The sequence below is a fragment of the Dipodomys merriami genome, unplaced genomic scaffold (genome assembly GCF_024711535.1).
Source record: "Dipodomys merriami isolate MVZ:Mamm:240054 unplaced genomic scaffold, mDipMer1.0.p SCAF_1, whole genome shotgun sequence".
Taxonomy (NCBI): domain Eukaryota; kingdom Metazoa; phylum Chordata; class Mammalia; order Rodentia; family Heteromyidae; genus Dipodomys; species Dipodomys merriami.
In genome coordinates, this window is record NW_027202270.1 from 123163218 (window position 1) to 123183334 (window position 20117).

The following is a 20117-nucleotide window of genomic DNA, read 5'->3' on the forward strand; positions in this document are numbered from 1 at the left end:
TATAATAATATATAGAAAATTACCCCCAAACCTGAAGATTATGAAAAGACTTAATTAAAAGAAAAATAGAATACTTTCATGAAGCCCGGCACTGGTAGTTCATGCCTATAATCCTAGCTACTCAGGACACTGAGATCTGAGGATCACTGTTCCAAGCCAGCCTGGGCAGGCAAGTCACTGAGACTCTTACCTCCAATAAAGAAAAGCAGGAAAAGCCAGAAGTGGCTCAGTGGCTCAAGTGATAGAATGCTTTGAACAGAAAGGAGCCCAAGGACAGCACCAAGCCCAGAGTAACCCCATGGCTGGCAAAAAGGAAGGAGGAAAGAAAGAACGAAAGGAAGGAAGAAAAAAAGAAGGAAGGAAGGAAGGAAGGAAGGAAGGAAGGAAGGAAGGAAGGAAGGAAGGAAGGAAGGAAGGAAGGAAGGAAGTGCTCATGAATATAAAGTTACAATACAAGAAGTCCTTAGTTCTTTCAAAGCATTAAAGTCAGAAATGCCACAAAATTAATTTTTTATGTGCTTGTTCTGGGGGTTTGAACTCAAGTCCTCACATTCTTTTTTTTTTTAATTTAATTTTATTTTATTTGTGAACATACTGTACAGAGGGGTTACAATTACATGGGCAGGATAATGCATACGTTTCTTACCAAGCATTGCACCCTCCTCCTTTGGTTTACCCTTCACATTCCTTCCCAGCCTCCCCCCTCCCCCCCAATCCCAATCCTTCTCCTCCCTCCCCCCCCCCCCCCCCGCACCGACGTTGTAAAGCTCATTTTGGACATGACAACTTGTACTTCTCATTGTTGCAACAGGTCCATCTGTATCCCATCTCCTCCACAAGTTATACTGACATCAAATATAGTGAAAGCAGGGATTATACTGTGGGGGAGGGACATACAAAGCAACAAAGAGATAATCTTATAAATACTTTAGAAACACATGCATGAAAGAAAAAAAATTAATATACATATCTAAGGGTTCATTTTCCTGACCTCACATTATCTGACCTTTTCCGCTTGACTCATACATATACTAGATATTGCAAATAAGGGAAACCATGGGACCTATGTTTCTTTGGGCCTGGCTTACTTCACTTAATATAATTTTTTCCAAGTTTTTCCATTTCCTAACAAATGGGGCAATGTCATTCTTTCTGATGGAGGCATAGAATTCCATTGTGTATATATACCACAGTTTAGCTTTTTCACTCAAGGCTGGTGCTCTGCCACTTGAGCCATACATACCTTTACTTCTGGCTTTTCGCTAACTGGAGATAAGTGCCTCACTGATTTGTCTGCTTTAAACCTAGATCCTGAGATCTCAGTCTGCTGATTAGTTAGGGAAGACACGAGTATTAAAAGTTATTCTTTGTACAGGAAAGAAGAAAATGAAGGCATGGAAGATTATAATGACTAAAGCCTGCTTTGTGGAGAAGGCTTTGTAAGAATACCTCCTACGGAAGGCTTGTCTGAAGGTCTTCATAATACATCCTGAACTGAAAGCAACTCTTTTTGCCTACTAAGACTTGATCTGAAAATGAATCCCTCATTTCTATTGTTCAAAACTTAGGGTGTAACTTCCTAATTAAATGAGTTGAATATGAGTGAGTTGGGTCTCGTAATTCAAAGAGACATAGTTATTTGAATCAAATATTCCCAAGTGATGAATAATCCTGAAAGGAATAGATGCATAAATGCTGTCTTGTTAGTCTAATAGCAATATACAGATCACTTCTTTTAATTGTAAAAGACTACGAGCCACCATGAGTGTGATATTTCTGAAAACGATCAAAGAACCGTAAATATCCACAAGCACCAGAAGAATTACTTCAGTTGCAAAAAATATTAATATGGTCAAATTTTACCAAAAGAGTAATTATAATTTTATTGTCTCCGATATATCTACAGACATATTAATTGTGCCAATATTAATTTTTATTTTAGTAGATGAGTTTTGAGAAAGGATGAGGTTTGGTAAAGGGATGCTGGGTGGACATATTCACGGTTTTACTTTTTGAGACAATTTTTTTTCCAAATGAAAGGATTCTGCTAGTTTGTCAGTGTTGTTAGGAAAGAACAGATTTATCTTAAACATATCAGTTTGTTATCTTTTTAAATAAAAGAAAAATCTGGTTTCTAAGATGCTATATTTTGCATTTTTTAACTACTAATGAGGAAAAGAATCTTTCCATCTGTTTTCTTTTTGTATTTGTTGAGGGAGATTATAATAGATGCAGAAGAAAGGTAATAAAAATACCTTGGAAAAAGATAGAACTGAACTGGGCTGGGTGGAGAAGTGAAGATAGCCTGATGGCAGAAGGAAAAACTGATAGAAATATGGTTCCAAATATATAGACATATTTATACATCTGTATGCACATGTGCATTTATAATATAGCTCCATATATCTTCCTAGTTATTCTCTAGTACTGGCAGTATACATACATTTTATGTTATTCTCATATCCTTATATCATTCATTTGCCTGTTAAGAAATCAGAAGCTGGAAAATGTTTAATTTACAAGACCTTGAAGCACAATAGTAGCTATGTGCATGTGTGTGTTGTGTGTGTGCATTAATTAAGGTATCCCTTACTTTAACACATCTTTGGGCTACTCTAATTTTGCTTCATGTGGAGAATCTGTGCTTAAAAATAATAAGATAGAAAATGAAGACTATATAAAAATGGAATCTTTGTAAACTCTGCTAAGATTTCCCAAAATGAGGTCCCTGTTAGTGATCCGTTTTCTGGTGCTAAGTGGATTTGATTCTAGTTTAACTCTCTTTACAGAACTGTTCATTCTTGGCTAACAATCTATGATATTACTATATTTCCTATACAATAAATGATTCACCCAAATGTGTCTTGTGCTTAGCTTCAGCATTTACTCCTTTCATCCAAACATTCTAGTCTATCTATAAAGATTAAATTAATCATCTCTGCTAGCAGTGAATAATTGAAAGAATTAGTTTTTTAATGTCTGGAGCAGAGAAGGGGAAATTTCAGGCAAAGAAATACATTTTTGCTTGACCAGTGTTCCATGTTGCTTTTTATAATTCGTATTCTCTGTCACATTCAGTGTCTTTGGCCAAGGGAAGAGGAGACAGGACACATTGTCTGATCCTTGACTGCTAACACTTCCGGAGGAAGAAAGCTAGATGATAGTGATTAATTAAGATACAATTTCATTGTAACCATGCTATTTTAAATTCTCATCATTTAATTTCCACAACAATTTGATAGGGTAGATAGTCTTGATTCCTTATTTTACAGATAAGAATAAGCATAGAGAAGCTAAATAGCAGTAATTTCCTTTATATTGAGTCAGTGTTTAGGCTTTGGGAAATCTTGTTTATTTATACTTATTGTCTAATATTTTTCCATATATATTTTTATTTTATTTAATTTTTATCTTATGTGGTTGTACAAAGATATTTCAGTTCAACCTATCCGTTCATATATACAATGCATGCTGATCATTGTCATCCTTCTATTGTTCTCCCTCATCTCTTGTGGCAACATATATTTTTAATAAATTATTGTCCAAATTGCCATTGTATGGTTTCTCAAAATGAAGAAACCACCGATCATAAGTATGTGTCATATCTGGGGACTAATCATTGTGGTTTTCCACCGTGGTTTTGATAAGTATGATGATGAGAGAAAGAAAGAGAGAAAGGAGAGAGGCAGTGAAGGAGGGAAGGTAAAAAGGAGGTGAGAGAGTAGAGAGGAGGGAAGGGGAGGACAAGGAACATCCTTCACTGATGACATGAACAACAATGTGTATCTTATCATTGGCCAAGAGCTACAATGGTGCTCGCCAGTGATGCCTGGGATTGGGGAGTAAAATGTAACTCAGATATTGTACTACTAAAACGTTTGATTCTTTTATGACTTGGTTAGGTATCTGGTTTTTCTTTCATTGATGCTTTTCACAGTGTACCCTATTTCTTTGAAAGACTGAAAATTTCCTTCCCCATATGTCCACAAGAAGTTAAGATTGTTTCCCAAATAGGAACAATTATTTTCTTTCAAGATTGACAAGAAAATAGGTAATCATGCGGAGTGACCTCTTTAGATCTTTCTGAAAGTATAAGCTATATTCATATATCAATAGTCAAGATAACTCCCGAGAATTACATCATTATGCTTAAATAAAAAACACTTGAGAATGTAAACCTATTATCACTAATAATAGGCTAATATTTTCATATACAATCCAAATGCTTATTTCTTCTTATTAGCTATTTTTTACATTGAATGGGATTGATCCAGAAATTCAAAGAGAATAATAAGATCAAAGAGAAAGAATTTATAATGATATTAATAATGATTATAAGTATACTTTTAGAATAAGGCTATGTAGTCTAGAAATCAGAGGGTTATTTGAATATTTTTATTATTAATATTGAATATTATTATTAATATTGAATATTTTTATTATTAAGTAGTTGTCCAAAGGAGCTGCCATTCACTAAAGAAGTTTATGAATAGAGTCCATCTTGATCAATGTCACTCCTTCAATATTTTCACACACCCCTTCCAATCTACCCCTTCCCTTATCTAAAGATAAGGATATGTATTGAATTATTTTGCCACTTAACCAAACAGTTTATGTATATAACACATATTGATCTGTGTCATCACTTGAACATCCTTACCTCCTTCGATCCATCCTTTCTCTTGTATTTCTCAATTCTGTGGTATAAACAATGAATTCTTGCTTACATTCTCTCTCCTTCCCCAATTCATTCTTCTACTACTCTCCTCTCAGCCCCAAGCTGTACTCTTGCAAGAATCCATTTCCTAGTACTTACTTTGTCTTGTTGTTTTTTACTTAATCTGTAACACTTCAGTTAATTCAATTGTAACCCATTGCTTGTCACCCTGTATATTTATAACACATTCTAGCTCTCACAAGTCAGGACAACCATGCAACCTGTTTCTCTGGGTCTACTTTACTTTGTTTAACATAATTTTTTCAATTATTTCATTTTCCTTACAAATGGTAGAGTATTATTCTTTCTGTTGGATGATAAGAATACCATTATGTATACCACATTTTCTTGATCCATTTGTTCACTGAGAGACATCTGGGCTGATACCATATCTTGGTATGGAGATAATACTGCAATGAACATGGTTGTGCTGGTAGCTTTAATGTGAGCTCATTTGTGATCTATTAGATAAATACCAGGTGTGGAATTACTGTAAGGGTAGCTCTATGTTTACTTTTTTGAGGAATGTCCATGTTGCATTCCAGAGTGGTTGAACAAGCTTACATTCTCAACAACGTAATAGAGTTCCCTTTTGGCCACATCTTTGCTAGCATATGTTATTATTTGTTTTCTTGATAATAGCCATTCTAACTAGGGTGAGGTGGAAACTCAATTTTGTTTTGATTTGATTGGTTTTGTTTTGATTGGTTTGATTTATGGCCAAATATGTTGAATATTTTTCCATGTATCTATTTGCCCAATTTTAGTTCTTTTCTTCTGAGAAGTCTCTCTTTAAGTCATTAGCCCATTTATTAATTGGGTTGTTGTTTCTTTAAGGATTTAATTTTTGAAGATTTAATTTTTTGAGCTCTAAGTATGTTTTGTATAATAGGCCCTTGCCTAGTGTATAGCTGGTAAAAATCTCCCATTCTGTGGGCTTGCTATTTAGCTTATTAGCTATGTCCTGGGATCTGCAGATACAGTCTATCTTTTATTTGTTGTGACTGTGGATATTTACTCAGAAAGTTTTAACCTGTGTTTCCCCTACCCCTTCCTATAATATTTTTATGGTTTTCAACCTTACATTGAGTCTTTGATCCATTTTGAATTGATTCAGGAACAGGTTTATATATTAGGATCTAGCTTCAATTTTTTGATGTAGCTAGCCAATTTTGTCAGCACCATTTTTTTGGGGGGGGGTCCGGTCATGGGGCCTGAACTCTGGGCCTGGGCACTGTCCCTCAGCTCTTCAGCTCAAGGCTAGTGCTCTACCACTTGAGCCACAGCGCCACTTCTGGCTTTTTTTCTTTTTGCTTATGTGGTGCTGAGGAATCAAACCCAGGGCCTCATGCATGCAAGGCAAGTGGTTTACCACTGAGCCACCTTCCCAACCCCAAATCAGCACCGGTTTTTAAAGAGGCTGTCTTTCTTCCATCCTGTGTTTTTGGCCCCCTTATTAAATATTAGGTCTGTGGGTTAATTTCTGGGTCTTTTATTCTGTTCCATTGGTCCTCAGGTCGATTCTTTTGCCAGTATCAATCTGTTTTTTATTACTATGGTTTTGTAAAATTTGAAGTTTGGTATTGATATTTCTTCCTGTTAAAATTGTTTTTGCTGTTTGGGTTCTTTTGTTATTCCATATGAATTTTTGGAATGCTTTCTCTACTTCATTAAAGAATGTTTTGGGGATTTTGATGGGTATGACATTTATTTGTAAATTGCTTTGAGCAGTATTGCCATTTTCACGATGCTAATCCTTCTAATCCAGGAGCATGGCAGGTCTTTCCATTTCCTCAAATTGTCTTCAATTTCCTTTTACAAATGTTTAAAGTTTTCATAATAAAGGTACTTCATGTCTTTGAAGTATTTTATTGTTTTTGATGCTATTACAAATGGAATTGCTTTCCTGATTTCAGTCTTGAAGTTCTCATTGTTGGCATACAGAAAAGCTACTGATTTGGAAGTTGGTTGTATATCCTGCTACTTTGCCATGGTTTAGGATCAGCTCTTATAGCTTGGGAGAGGGGTCTATAGGGTCTTTTAAAAACAGGATCATGTCATCTGAAAAATGAGATAGTTTTACTTCTTTTTGTTTTCTATTTGGATTTCCTTTATCTTTTCCTCTTGTGTTATTGCTCTTGCTAGGAATTCCAGTACAATATTGAAGAGGAAGGAGAGGGTGGACATCATTGTCTCATATCTGATTTTAGAGGAAATGGTTTTAGATTATTACCATTAAGTGTAATACTGCTGTAAGTTTGTCATATGTGGCTTTTATTATATTGAGGAATGGTCCATGTATTTCTAGCTTCTCTAGAACTTTTATCATAAAGTGGTTTTGATCTTGTCAAAAGCTTTTTCTGCATCTATTGAAATGATCATGTGGTTCTTGTCCTTGTTTCTGTTGATGTGTTGTATTATCTTTATTGATTTATATGCATTGAACTAGCTTGGCATCCCTGGGATGAATCCCATTCGTTCACAGTGTATAATATTTTGGTTAGATATTGAATTTGGTTGACAGTATTTTATTGAGAAGTTTTCATCAATGCTCATCAAATAGATGGTTCTATAGTTCTCTTTCTTTGGTGGGTTTCTATCTGGTTTTGGGATGAGTGTAATGCTGGCTTCTTAGAATGAGTTTGGTAGTGATGTCTCCCTTTCAATTTTATTGAAGAATTTTAGGAGTACTGGTGTTAGTTTTCCTTTGGAGGTCTTATAGAATTTGATGATAAATTTATTGGGTCTTGGGCTTTTCTTGAATGGGAGGTCTTTTATTTCCATTTCAATTTCATTACTTGTATGGAACTATTTAATTGGTTTAAATCTTCTTGGTTCAGTTTGGGTATATCAATGTTCTCTAGGAATGCTTCCATTTCTTGCAGATTCTCCAAATTGTTGTTATTCTGAATTGTGCTTGTTTCTGTAGTGATGTTCCCCTTTTCTTCTTTAACTTTATTTATTTGGATGATTTCTCTTCTTATTCAGATTTGTTAAGGTCCTGTCAACTTTGTAATTTTTTTTCAAAGAACCAGCTCTATTTTGTTGATTCTGGTTTTTAGTCTCTAATTCATTTATTTCTGATCTAATTTTTATTATTTCTTTCCATCTACTTTTTTAGAGTTTGGCTTATTCCTGTTTTGCAAGGAGCTTCAGATGCATCATTAGATTTCTCTAATTTCTTGATGTAGCCACTCAGAGCTATAAATTTTCCTCTGAGTACTCTTTGCTGTGTCCCAGAGGAGCTGGAATTTTGTGTGTTTGTTTATATTGAATTCCATAAATGTTTGTATTTCTCGTCTTATCTTTTCAGTAACCCAGCAATCATTTAGCAATGTGTTGTTCAGTCTCCATGAGTGTGAGAATTTTCTCTGATGACCTCCCATTCAAAAAAAATCCAGGACCCAATAAATTTATCATCAAATTCTATAAGGCCTCCAAAGGAGAACTAATACCAATACTCCTAAAATTCTTCAATAATATTGAAAGGGAAACATCACTAGCAAACTCATTCTAAGAAGCCAGCATCACACTCATCACCAAACCAGAGAGAGATCCACCAAAGAAAGAGAACTATCTATTTGATGAACATTTCATGTTCTTGTTGATTTTCTGTATGAAGGACATCTTCTGTACTGCTGGTTTGGTGGAGATAAATTATTTCAACTTCTGTTTGGCATGATGGTTTTTATTTGTCCCTCAGTTATGAAGAAGAGCTTGTGTGAGAACAGAATTTTCAGTTAGTTGTTCTTTGCTTTTAATGTTTGGTATACATCATGTCAGGACCTCCTTGCTTTTAGAGTCTCAGCTGAGAAATCTGTAGTTATTCTGACTAGTTTCTCTTTAAAACTAATCAACGTTTTCTCTCTGACAGCTTTAAGAATCATTTCCTTGGTCTCTACCAATCCTATGTGATTTACAGTGTGGCAGTGGGGATGTTTTTTCCTGGTCTTGTCTGTTTGGTGTTCTAAACTCTTCTTGTATCTGAATAGACCTATCTTTCTGGATGTTCAAGTTCTCTGCTAGAATTTCATTAAATATATTTCCTACCCTTTTAGTTTCCTGCTCTTCTAATTGAAACCTGTGGCACTTACAAGCTCCTTTCTTGTTTCTTGGATTTGTTTTGGATAAATATCTCTTCTTTAGCTATTATATCTATTCTGTCTTGATTCCTGAGACTTGTCTTCTACATCATCTATTCTGCTATTGAGATTTTTTTTTTTTACCTTTTTACTATCTGGGCCTTCTAATTGGTCATTTTAAAGGGCTTCTATCTCTTTGGTGAAAAGCTTTGCTTTTTTTTCTTATATGGACTTCTTTACATCCTTGATTTGTCTGTGCTTTCCCTCATATCTTTTACTAGAGTATTTTTTTCATTGGACTCCCTTGCCTTCTTTAGGAGTTCATTGAGCTTTCTGTTTTTATTCTCATGAATTCTTCCATTGATCTGGTTACTGTCATCCTGTTCACAAATTATCAGATATAGACTTACTATCTTTTCATTAATCATATCAGCAGTATTTTGGGGGGGAGGGCTTGAACTTGGGGCTTGAATTGGGTGCTTGAACTTGGCTTGGGTGCTGTCCTTGAGCTCCTTTTGCTCAAGGCAATCTATCTACCACTTGAGCCACTGCTCCACTTTCAGATTTTTCTATGACTAATTGGAGATAAGAGCCTCACAGACTTTCCTGCTTAGGCCTCTTAAGTAGCTGGGGTTACAGGTGTGAGCTACAAGCACTCAGCTTATCAAATTTGTTTTGAAAGCATTTTTAGAACTGTCGTCTAGGTCCTTGATTGTCTGCTCTATTGTTTGGTTATTTTCTGTGGGTAGTAAACTTCCTTGACTTGCCATTTTCCTTGTATTTCTGTTGTTTGTTCTGCCCATTTGGAAACCCCTTTGTTTTTAACTTTTGGGGTACTGTGACCCTCCTAATTCAGTTCTTTATATTCTTGGTTATTTTTTTAGCTAGTCAATGATTTGATCTTCTGTTTTGATTTGTTTATCTGGGGTCAGATTTTTGTCAAGATTATTAAGTACAGGATTAGATTTCAACTGTGGTAAGGTGCTATGATGTTAAAACATGTCTATCAGTTCAAAAAAGATTGAGGTTGTTAGGCAAGGGGAGGATGGAGTGGAGTCATTTTCCAGAGAGGTCTGTGAGTGAGAGAGGTCTAATGTTATACAGGAATAATGGGAGGAAGGAAAGTAGGTGGCAGGAAAATGATTGTAAGGGAAGAGACATGTGAGGAGGAGAGACCGTGTGTTCTACACCACTGAAGAAAATTGTGTTGAGAGGAGATACAGTAGACTCCATAAACACTAATATTTCATACTCTAAAAAGTCCAAGTTGTAGGCATCCATTTAAATATGCCTGTACTTTGGAATGGAGAAGGATATTATAATGAAGAAAAGATTATGCATTGTTGTACCCAAAGGGGAAATCAGCTGTAAGAGTGAAAACAAAACAAACAAAATCTTGTAAAATTGCTCTGATTTACCTGACTTTTCTTGTTTAAATGAATTTCCTAAAATCAAGTTATATATCAGGTCATCTTGATTTGCTTTTCTAAAGCATTAATGCAGTTGAATGTATTTATTAGCTATAGATGTTGACTGCATTCTACATAATTGCTTTTTAACCTCATTTTTTCTATTTGCATAATTTATCAACCTACCTGTCTGCCTATCCACCTATACATATGTGTATTTATACTAGGAATTAGGTCCAGAGACTTGGCCAGGCTATGCAAGCTCAGGGCCTGGGCAACTGTCCCTGAGCATTTTTGCTCAAGGTTATCACTCTACCATTTGAGTCACAGCTCCACTTTTGGCTTTGTTGGTGATTAACTGGAGATAAGAGTGCTGGCTATGAATTGAGATCCACAGATCTCAGTCTTCTAAGTAGGATTACAGGCATGAGTAGCCAATGCTGAGCACAAATCCTACTTTCAACTCTTTAGTAGTCTGTGCTGTGGTCTGAAGTCTGTCTGGAATTTTATGGCTTCATCTCCGGTCTCTGTCCCTTTCCTTTTTGTTCTTGACTTCACAAATTCATTGCTTTGCATAGTCTTCTCCAGAGATTGCAGTGGGATAATCAAAGAAGAAGAGGCATAAGCCAGACAGTTTTGTAATGATTTGTAGTGCTTATAAACTCATTTCTCTAAGGAAGATGATTTTAATGAATTGTTGCCATAAAGGTTTGGGATTATGTGTGATTTTTTAATTATTCTAACTACCCAGATCATTTTTTTAACCATAGACTCAAGATCTGCCTGTGTGGCTTGGATTATTTAGGTTAGGCTCCTGATGTGCTGAGTAATTAAAAGCACAATTGATCTTCTAGTCCCTGACTGCATATACACTGATCTCCTTCTGTTAGGAATCTTCTTACATCTAATGTACATTGCCAATTTTAATGTAGAAATCCCACAACTTTTCTCTTCCCTCAATATCAATTGTATTCTTTATATTAGCCTTACATTAGAACCTATTTGCATTAACCAAACTGAAGGCAATCATTTTAAATACCAGATTGGAACTGATGTTTTGATTAGTTTTTTTACTTTCAATTGATCAAGACTTTGTTCTTAAATGGCAGCTAACTTGCAGTTGGATGACATTACTTTGTAATGAAGTATGCCATGATAGGGAAACCTTTCCTTCTTCCATTTCTTTTTATGAGATGCTATCACCTAGTCATAAACTCATACAGTGAATTTTTCTTCATTAGGATTGGAGCAGAATGAACAAGTGACATGATTACTCATTACCTCTTGAAGGCAGTGAGGCCAGTGTGCAAATCGCTATATTCCAGCGGCAGATTTGTAATTTAAAGTTGGAATAAAGGTACTATTTGGAGGTGGGCGGAAGCTAAGTAAACTATGTGTTCTTGAAAGGGTACTTCAGGAATAAAACCTAAAACAGTTAGGATAAAAAAAAACAATACTCCTTTAGCAAAAGTAAATTTGTCTTTAGCTCTCAGGAAAATTTAGATGTCTGAAATCATTAGCTGCCAATCCAAAAGATAGGGTAAATTGAACTAAAATGATGAACAATACTGGAATTCTTAATGGAGAATTTATGCAAATGAGAGTTCAAAAATTAAGTCTGGATGTGGTATCTCTCTCTCTTATAATCCCAACGACTAGGGAGGTAAGAATAGGAGGATCCTTGTCTGAGGTCAGCTTCCAGCAAAAGAAAAATACCCTCTCTGAAAAGTAAATAACACAGAAAGGTATAGGATGTTCCTCAAGTAAGATAGTGCTTGCTTAGCAAGTTTGAGGCCCTGAGTTTAACCCTTGGACCTTCAAATGCTACTACTACTACTACTACTACTGTCATAACGTGAAATAATTTATTTGATCCTGTACTTGAATTCTTTTTTCATCTAAAGTGTAACAGTTGATCCCACCTTGAAAAACTGGCAAAATCATTATTCTGTATTCTTAGAAAAATGCATGCTCCCTACAATACCTCTTCTATTTATTTCTGTCTTCCTCTACAGAATCTGCATGGTCACCAGTTTTAGTTCCTAAAGGAAAAACATCCAAATTAAGCCAGAAAAGGTAAAAAAAAATGTGGGAAGCTAATCTTATTTCTACAAATGATATTCTGAATGAATAATAAAAAGTAAAAAACACCAAACATTAGTTGTGAAAATAAACTAAAAATATGATATTTACTTTAAATAGACTTGACTTTTAAATAAAAAACATTCTGTCAAAATGAGTAAGAGTTAAGTACAAACTTACTATATACACAGACAGATATTATTTCTGTTTTATAATTATTTCAATCTATGTTTTATAAAACATCCTTACATACAATAATAACAATCATTGTTCTATCACTTCTTTTCTCCTGTGTTCTAAGGTAACTAGACTTCATTGAGCATTTCTCTAGAACACTCTCTTGATGATTATTCTGCTTTTGTCAAAATACTGAAGGACTAAATTGGTTCTGAAAACACTTTATTTCCCAGGTCTCTCTTTATTGGAGTAGTCCATTGTAATAAAGTTCCCTTTTTTATTTTGCTGTATTTAAAATTAATTCCTTGTCTTTTAAGTCCAAAATTTTCACAACGATATGTCTAGAAGTATTTCTTCTTGGATCTTAGGAGTTCTATATGCCTCTGTCAGGTGGGTAAGAGTCTTTATCTTAAGACTGAGGAAGCTTTCTGTTATTATTTTGTTAAATAGGCTTTGAGTGACTTTAGTTTTGAATTCTTCTCCCTCATCTATCCTGCTTATGCATAGATTTGATCATTTGGTTGAATTTGCCAAATCTTGAATGCTCCTTTGGCATGTTCTGGGTTTTTTTCTTATAACTTTGATTTTTAGTCTAATTCCTCTGCTTTTTCTTCAACTCCCAATACCCTGTTTCTATTTCACTTATTCTATTTCCTTCATTTCTAACTGTGCTTTGCAATAGGTGATTAAGCCTTTTATGTTTCCTAGCTGGTTGTTAATGTCAGTTCTCAGGTGGTTAATTCAGCTTTCACTGAGGTATGTAAGGTTTTTAATCTCTTTACCCATGCTTTTTCTATCCATGCTGAGTTTTCTTGATCATTCCCTCCTTATCTTCTATTTGTTTTTAGACCTTTTATTTCATCAGCCAATTCTCTCATCATTGCTTTAGTGGTTCTTTTGTTCTCCCTCTCTTCTTCACTCTCATTGGAGTCATTCCCTGAGTAATTGATGGTATGTGAGAGTGACATGTTTTCTTAATTGCCCCTGAATTTGGTGATCTTTAGCTGTGATTTTCTTATCTGGCTTCAGGGTTTGTAAAGGCCATTACATGTAGGTATTAGGTTCAGTGGTAATGGGCTCTGACTTTCTGGTTTTCTTGAAGGCACAGTTGCCCCCTACACCCCAGGAATGGGTAGGCTTTGGGGTCCGCCTAAGTGCTGTCTCCAGCAACCTAGGTCCAATGTTATCCTATGTGGGAACACATGGAAGGCTTCTGTGTCCAATTAGGTGCAAACCATGGTGCTGTGGGCTGTCATCAGCCTTCCATGCTAGGATGTTCATCAGGCTTCTGAGGCTAACTGGCACAGACCCCTCAAGGCTGTGGGTGAGGGTATCCCACAAGGAAAAGCATGGATGAGGTTTTTTGGGGGAGATGTGTGTCAGTGGTGGGCCTGGAGGCTGTCCCTGAGCTCTTCAGCTCAAAGCAAGCACTCTATCACTTGATCCACTTCTATTTTTCTGGTGGTTAATTGCAGACAAATGTTTCAGGGACCTTCCTGCTCCACCTGTCTTTGAATTGCTATCCTCAGATCTCAGCCTCCTGAGTGGCTAGAGCATCACAGGTGTGAGCCACTGTGCCCATCTATGAATGACACTTTTGGAACTAGGTGCATGGGTGGGCATGCCCCATGTATGGATGCTCTGACTGGCTTTTGAGGCTGTCTGGCTACAACCCTTGAGGCTGTGGATGTGGATGGAGTCTTCTCACATGGAGGTGCACACACAGGCTTTTGGGTTTAGCTAGATGCAGATACCCCCACCCCACTACTTGGAGGCCAGTGGCATACTGGTCAGTGATTTTAAGTTCAAGTTTGAGTGGACGCTGTCTCCAGGTGCTATGGGTGACCTCTGGCACTCCTCCTGTAGATGCATGGATAGGCTAGGCTGGATGCAGACTTATGTTGGGGCACTGGCAATGTCTTGCACAGAGATGCAGGTGTGGCCTTTAGTATCTTTAATACACCCTCCCCCCGCCCACACATACACTTGTACAATGGCCAGCATTAGAGGTCTTATGAGCTCTTACCCTGGATTAGAGGCTCCACTGTATTCTGGCTAGAATTAGAGGAACCTGCTGAGACCTTTCCTGAGCTTAGAGGCCCCCAGTGTCTGCTAGCTTTGTTATGGGTACTCAGAGCATGTTCCTGGAGTTAAGGCACCCATTGAGGCCAATCCCAGAGTTAGAACCCCCCACTTTTTACTCAGCACTAGTGGTTGAGTTTGAAAGTGGAACTCTGAAATTTGGGCCTTTTGGCCCCAATCTCTGGTTTAGGTAGAACTTGCTGGAGGTGCGTCTTTCCCTCAGCCCTGGGGCCTGAGCTCCAGGGTGGACTCTAGTTCTGAGCATGCCCTTCTTAGTCCCTCTCTTCATGAGTTCCTGACCATACCATTTCTTGTCCATATTGGTGATGAGTTTCACTGGAAGCCTTAGTCACACTCTTTGTCCCAAGCCTGCAAGAGGTTCAATCCTAAAGCATCGATGTGGGCAGAAACTGGTGTAGTCTCTGAGTATGAGCCCAAGGTTTCATTTTCTGTGCTTCACCTATACCTTAGGCTGAATTCTCTCTTGCCTGGAGCAGGCTGAGGCTGATGCCATCCTTGTATACTGAGCACCAAACTGTCTCTTGTTCCAAACTCCTCCAAGCACCAATTCCTGACATGATCTGGAGATTAAACTCTCACTTTTCTGGTGCAGGATGAGATTTGATGTGGTCTCTGGATACTGAGCTCAGAATTTTGTCTTTTATTTATCTCCCTCCCTCAACTTCTTACGTCCTATGCCTGCCTCTGAGCCAGGGTTGAGTTCCTCCCTGGGTAGTGAGAGCATGACTCATGGTGTTTGGTATTCGAGTAACTCTGCCTGTGATATCGTTTTCTCTGTTGTAGAGGAGCTGCTCTCTTGCTGGGCAGCCTCCTCTAAGAGGAGATCTGTGTTGAGCGAAGATTGCTGCCCAGCAGCGGGCTGTCCTGATCAGAGATCTGCAAGGAGCTGTGGGCTGTTCAGTACAGTGGGCTTCCCAAAGCAGAGGTCAGTGAGAATGTTCTGACTGGGGCTCCTCTCTGGGCAGAGGCCTAGGCCATGCCACAGTCTGTATAGAGCTGCAGCCTGTGGCCTGGCGAGCTTAGGGGTAATGTTCTAAATGCTATAATAAACACCACAGGTAATGTTGATATGAGCTTTGCCTATGTTTGCAACTGGACTTGCATATTTTTAAGTTCTTAGGTATCATGCAAAGATCAAATTCTGCTTCTATGATGTATTAGAAGTGTGATGATGGACAAATTTTCTTAAAACTCTTAACACTGAGAGGTCTCAACTGTAGGAGGAAAAGAAAAAAAAGTGTTGAACTGGAAGGATTTTCTCAAAAACTGGAATGCACAGAGCAAATGTTTGACAAATGTTCAATGTTCAGTACATTGTACCCTTGTACTCTATATTATCATTTGCATCTGGTAAATCAGCTTCCTTCATATCTATAGTGTGTAAATAATTCATCAAAGACTCTAAGGATTTTCAGTTTGGAAATCACCTCAGTCATTAGATATATACAGACCTTCAGACATGCATTATACATCGGGGGATTACTACTTTGCTCTAACATATATAATTTCTCTTTCATGATTTTCTAGGTTACAGTGCTTCTCCTGATGCTTCATGGACTAGCTGCATAGAACTTCCTTTGCACATCGGAAACACAGTTCTAAGGTTTTGCTTCAGAGTTATTGTATCAGCAATTTGGAAGACAGCATCCACCTATCAAGTGTTGTAAAGCTATCAAGTGTTAAACAGCACATGGCACATGGTCTTCCTGATATGTGGATGTTAAATCCAAAATGCAAGGAGATATGACAAAGTAAACAGGACTCAAGAAACAAGGACCTCCACCCAATTTGTCGTATCATTTCTAAATGACCTCATGTTCTTGACCACATATAAGGTGTGTGTGTACACACACACACACACACACACACACACACACACACACACACACACACACGCACGCACGCGCGCGCACACACACACACACACACACACATGCACATCTGAGGGGAGGCTAGAAGGAGGGCACAGAATCAAAGGGAAATGGGAAAATATACAAGAGTGGAGCCCATCAGCTTCACTGGACATTGATGAAAACAAACTAAGCAACTCAAGGGCAGCGATGGGAGGGAATGAGGGAAAGAGGGAACCACTTACTCTAAGCAAAAGGAAAGAAATGTTTGTATTGTCAAAGTTCATAGAAATCACAGACATTATAGGCATGATAATGATAATTTGCCTTGTGAAGGTTAAAATGTGACTTTAAATATCACTATCCCCACAATACTGTGAAATTTGTGAAATTTATGTAATCACTAAATAAAATTATTTTTTAGAAAAAGTTATTGTGTTGGAAACAGCCCTCTAGGTTCATGCTAAAGTTTAACAACTGCAGGCCTAAAGTTCTCAAAGACTGTTCCAGAAAGAAAGAAAGAGGGAGAGAGAGAGAGAGAGAGAGAGAGAGAGAGAGAGAGAGAGAGAGAGAGAGAGAGAGAGAGAGAGAGAGAGAGAGAGAGAGAGAGAGAGAGAGAGAGAGAGAGAGATGTTTGTATACCCTGTGCGTAGCAGGTTGGCTGTATTCAATTGTCCCTTCTGCTAAAGTTTACTGAGCACCAGACACTGTAATAGGCACTAAAGATGTAAGATGAATACATCTAGGTAGAGCAAACATTCCACTCAGCCTAATGGACTCAATGATTTGCTTTCTCAGTAATGTGGATTCATTACCAAGACCTCCAGAATTTATTCTCTGGGTTCTAACTTTCTAGTTTAAGTGATTATATTTCCTGTCTTATGTCTGTTTTCTTGAAAGCTGACATATTGGGTTAAAAAATACTCATCTGCCTGATTGAATGTTTAACATAGACTTTATATAGAAGTCAGGTATAAAATAGAAAATCTGCTCTTTATCCAAATAAGCTGTGTATCCAGCTGAAAATTGTCTTCAGTTTTTAACCTGGTTCTGTATTATTCTATGATTGTTAGGGTGTCTGTGATCCTTTATGATATCATCTCAAGGGCACATTTATCTACCAAGACATGAGGGACAGTCCCTGAAAACTCTTTTTCTTTTTCATAGATCTGGGTTGTTCATCAGAGGCTCATTGTTCCCCAAATCTCAGTGAGTGACATTTATGTCATTGCTACTTCCTGACAACCATAAAGTCAGGGAACTTCCAAGGATTCAATTTTCATAAAGTTTAAAAGTCTAAGTAGATTCATCTGAGAGCAGGAAAGGAAAATAATAGAATATGGGTTATGAAGGAGAGAAAAAAAGGAATTAAGAGAGAGGCAAAGAAATAAGCATAATCGGCATTTTAATGGGAGCGAATAAACAGTCTGCACTATAATAAATCTCCTAGGCATTTGATCCCAATAAACCATCTTAATCCTTAGGGCTATTCTGGCAGCATGAGATAACTGCTCTGAAACCAAAATGTATTTAGCATAAAACTCACATTCTGACGTTTGCGATGGATCTGCTTTTAAAAAATAAATTGAAAATCCAACCTTTTTGGGAGGGGGAGTAGGAAAACAACCTTCCTGTGTGTCATCCACCACCTGCTCACCAGAGTGAAAAATAACTGGTTGTCCACTGGTCTGGGAACTGGAAGATTTGTTGACAGGTCCCTGCCTTCTGGGGTACACTTTTATCTGGGCATTAGCTGATTGGCTTGAGCTAAGGAAATTTTCCCTTGTTTGTATGCATGAAGACTTTCTGGTGTGGATATGACTACAAGGATGGATCCATTTCAACTGATTTGGGTGGTGGAAAGAGCAATGTCACATATCAATTTGTGGTTAGATCTGTACAACCCTTCAACTGAAAAAATGATGTTAACATTATCCATGATTGTGGAGTAGTCAAATTTCATTTTTCTCTGTTTCCTTTATCAGAGCCCACTAACTTACCTATATACATGATGTTTTTAATAGCATATAGTTTCTAGATGTTGCTACATAATAAAACCTGTCTAGTTATAAAAGCAATTATGCGAGGGACTTCCAGGTTATCAAACTGCAGCGTAGTACCTGCCAAATTAGGAAGTTAAGAAATGTCTGCTTGTGTACTTAACCAGACAAGTGACATGGGTTCTAAAAATATATTTTACAAATGGTGTATGATAATATCAGTGCCCAAATATTTAAATTTAGGACAAAGCTAACATACTTTATAATTTATTGCTATTCAAGAACACACAGCACAATTTAAAAAATTGCCAAAGAAAATCTAAGGTGTGTGTTGGGGGTTCAGAAAATATTATTTCTGGAGTAAGGAAAGAAAGGAAAGAAATTGGGACAATAGAGAAAGAGGAGAGAAAAAGAGAGAGAATATTTATTATCTAATCTTTTTATTATTAATATATTTACAACACACTTGGGAGATTAGAAGCTGCTCCTCTGCAACTGTATCCCTTCATTCCTTTCTCTTCTTACTTGCATGAAGAAAAATAACTGTCTTCTTCTCATTTCATGTTTGACACCAATACGAACCTGTTTTTTTCTATCCACGCATGCACACAGGCACATTTTTCTGAATAGTGCTTAACTATTGAAAATTACACTATAATTCCAAAGAAGATTTCATTTTCCAGCTTTAGTAACACTTCTAATAGTTTATTTTCTGATCCTACAATTTTGTTTCTTTTCTGACCTTATGCTTTCACACATATTCTTTCTTAGAAACCTAGTTAACCTTGTTCAAGGATGTTTATATGTGCTTTGTAAGAAATAAAATAAAATAATAAAACTGAAATAAAATAAGACAAATGGCTAAGAAGAGAGTAGAAATAGAAAACTTATTGATGAGTTGAAAACCATTATTATACTTTTCATTTTCCCCCCAGGAATCAAGAAGCAAACATTTTTATTCATTGAACCCATTCCTTCTAACACTTAATTATGAGAAAAAGGAATGACTTCTCCAATAGTCAATATATAGCTTTCTATCTTTGACACCCTCCCTCTCATGACAAGATTATGAAGCTTCTAGTTCAAAAAGAGGTTAGTAAGAACAAAGAAAAGAAAATCACATGGTCAACAGACAACAGAACAGCTACAGATATAACGGGCTTAATGAATATAACTCTTATGTTGACTTATGCAAATTCAATGTGGTTGTAGATACTGCAAATACAAGAATTGCCAATACATGCTTCCTAGAGGTGATGGTGAACACTTGCTACCTACCTTCTAATTGTGCAAATTAGTAGTATTCCTCCTCTTTTGAAGGAGTACACATTCTACAACATGACATTTTATACATTTTTACAAAAGACATAGCAGCTATATAGACTCTACAGACTGCTTTTTATTCATTTCAAAAGTGATAGACTATAGTTAAATGGAAATACAGACAAGCTGAAAAATCCCTTAAGTTTTAAGGATATCTTATTAAATGATGAAGAGTCTGCTTAGCAGTTAAGCTCCTCTTTTATGTTGTCAATATAAAAAGAATGGAGCCAGGTCATTAATAGTCCATGGTTTAGTTGCACAATGCTGGAGACCAGTCATGAGACTCAACAATAATTATCCTCTAGATGTTATTTTTGTTGGAATGAAAAAATTATAGGGTAGTAAAACTATCTGTTAATGAAAGATAAGTACTG

At 36.8% G+C, this 20117-nt stretch overlaps 1 protein-coding gene across 1 annotated transcript in view; it reads left to right on the forward strand.

The window, feature by feature from the left end:
• Dio2 (iodothyronine deiodinase 2) overlaps positions 1-16723 on the forward strand; it is a 303804-nt gene extending 287081 nt beyond the window's left edge. Inside the window, exon 4 of the transcript XR_011373335.1 lies at positions 16098-16723. The gene's annotated coding sequence lies outside the window, so the exon portion shown is untranslated. The remainder of the gene's footprint in view (positions 1-16097) is intronic.
• Positions 16724-20117: the final 3394 nt, after the last annotated feature.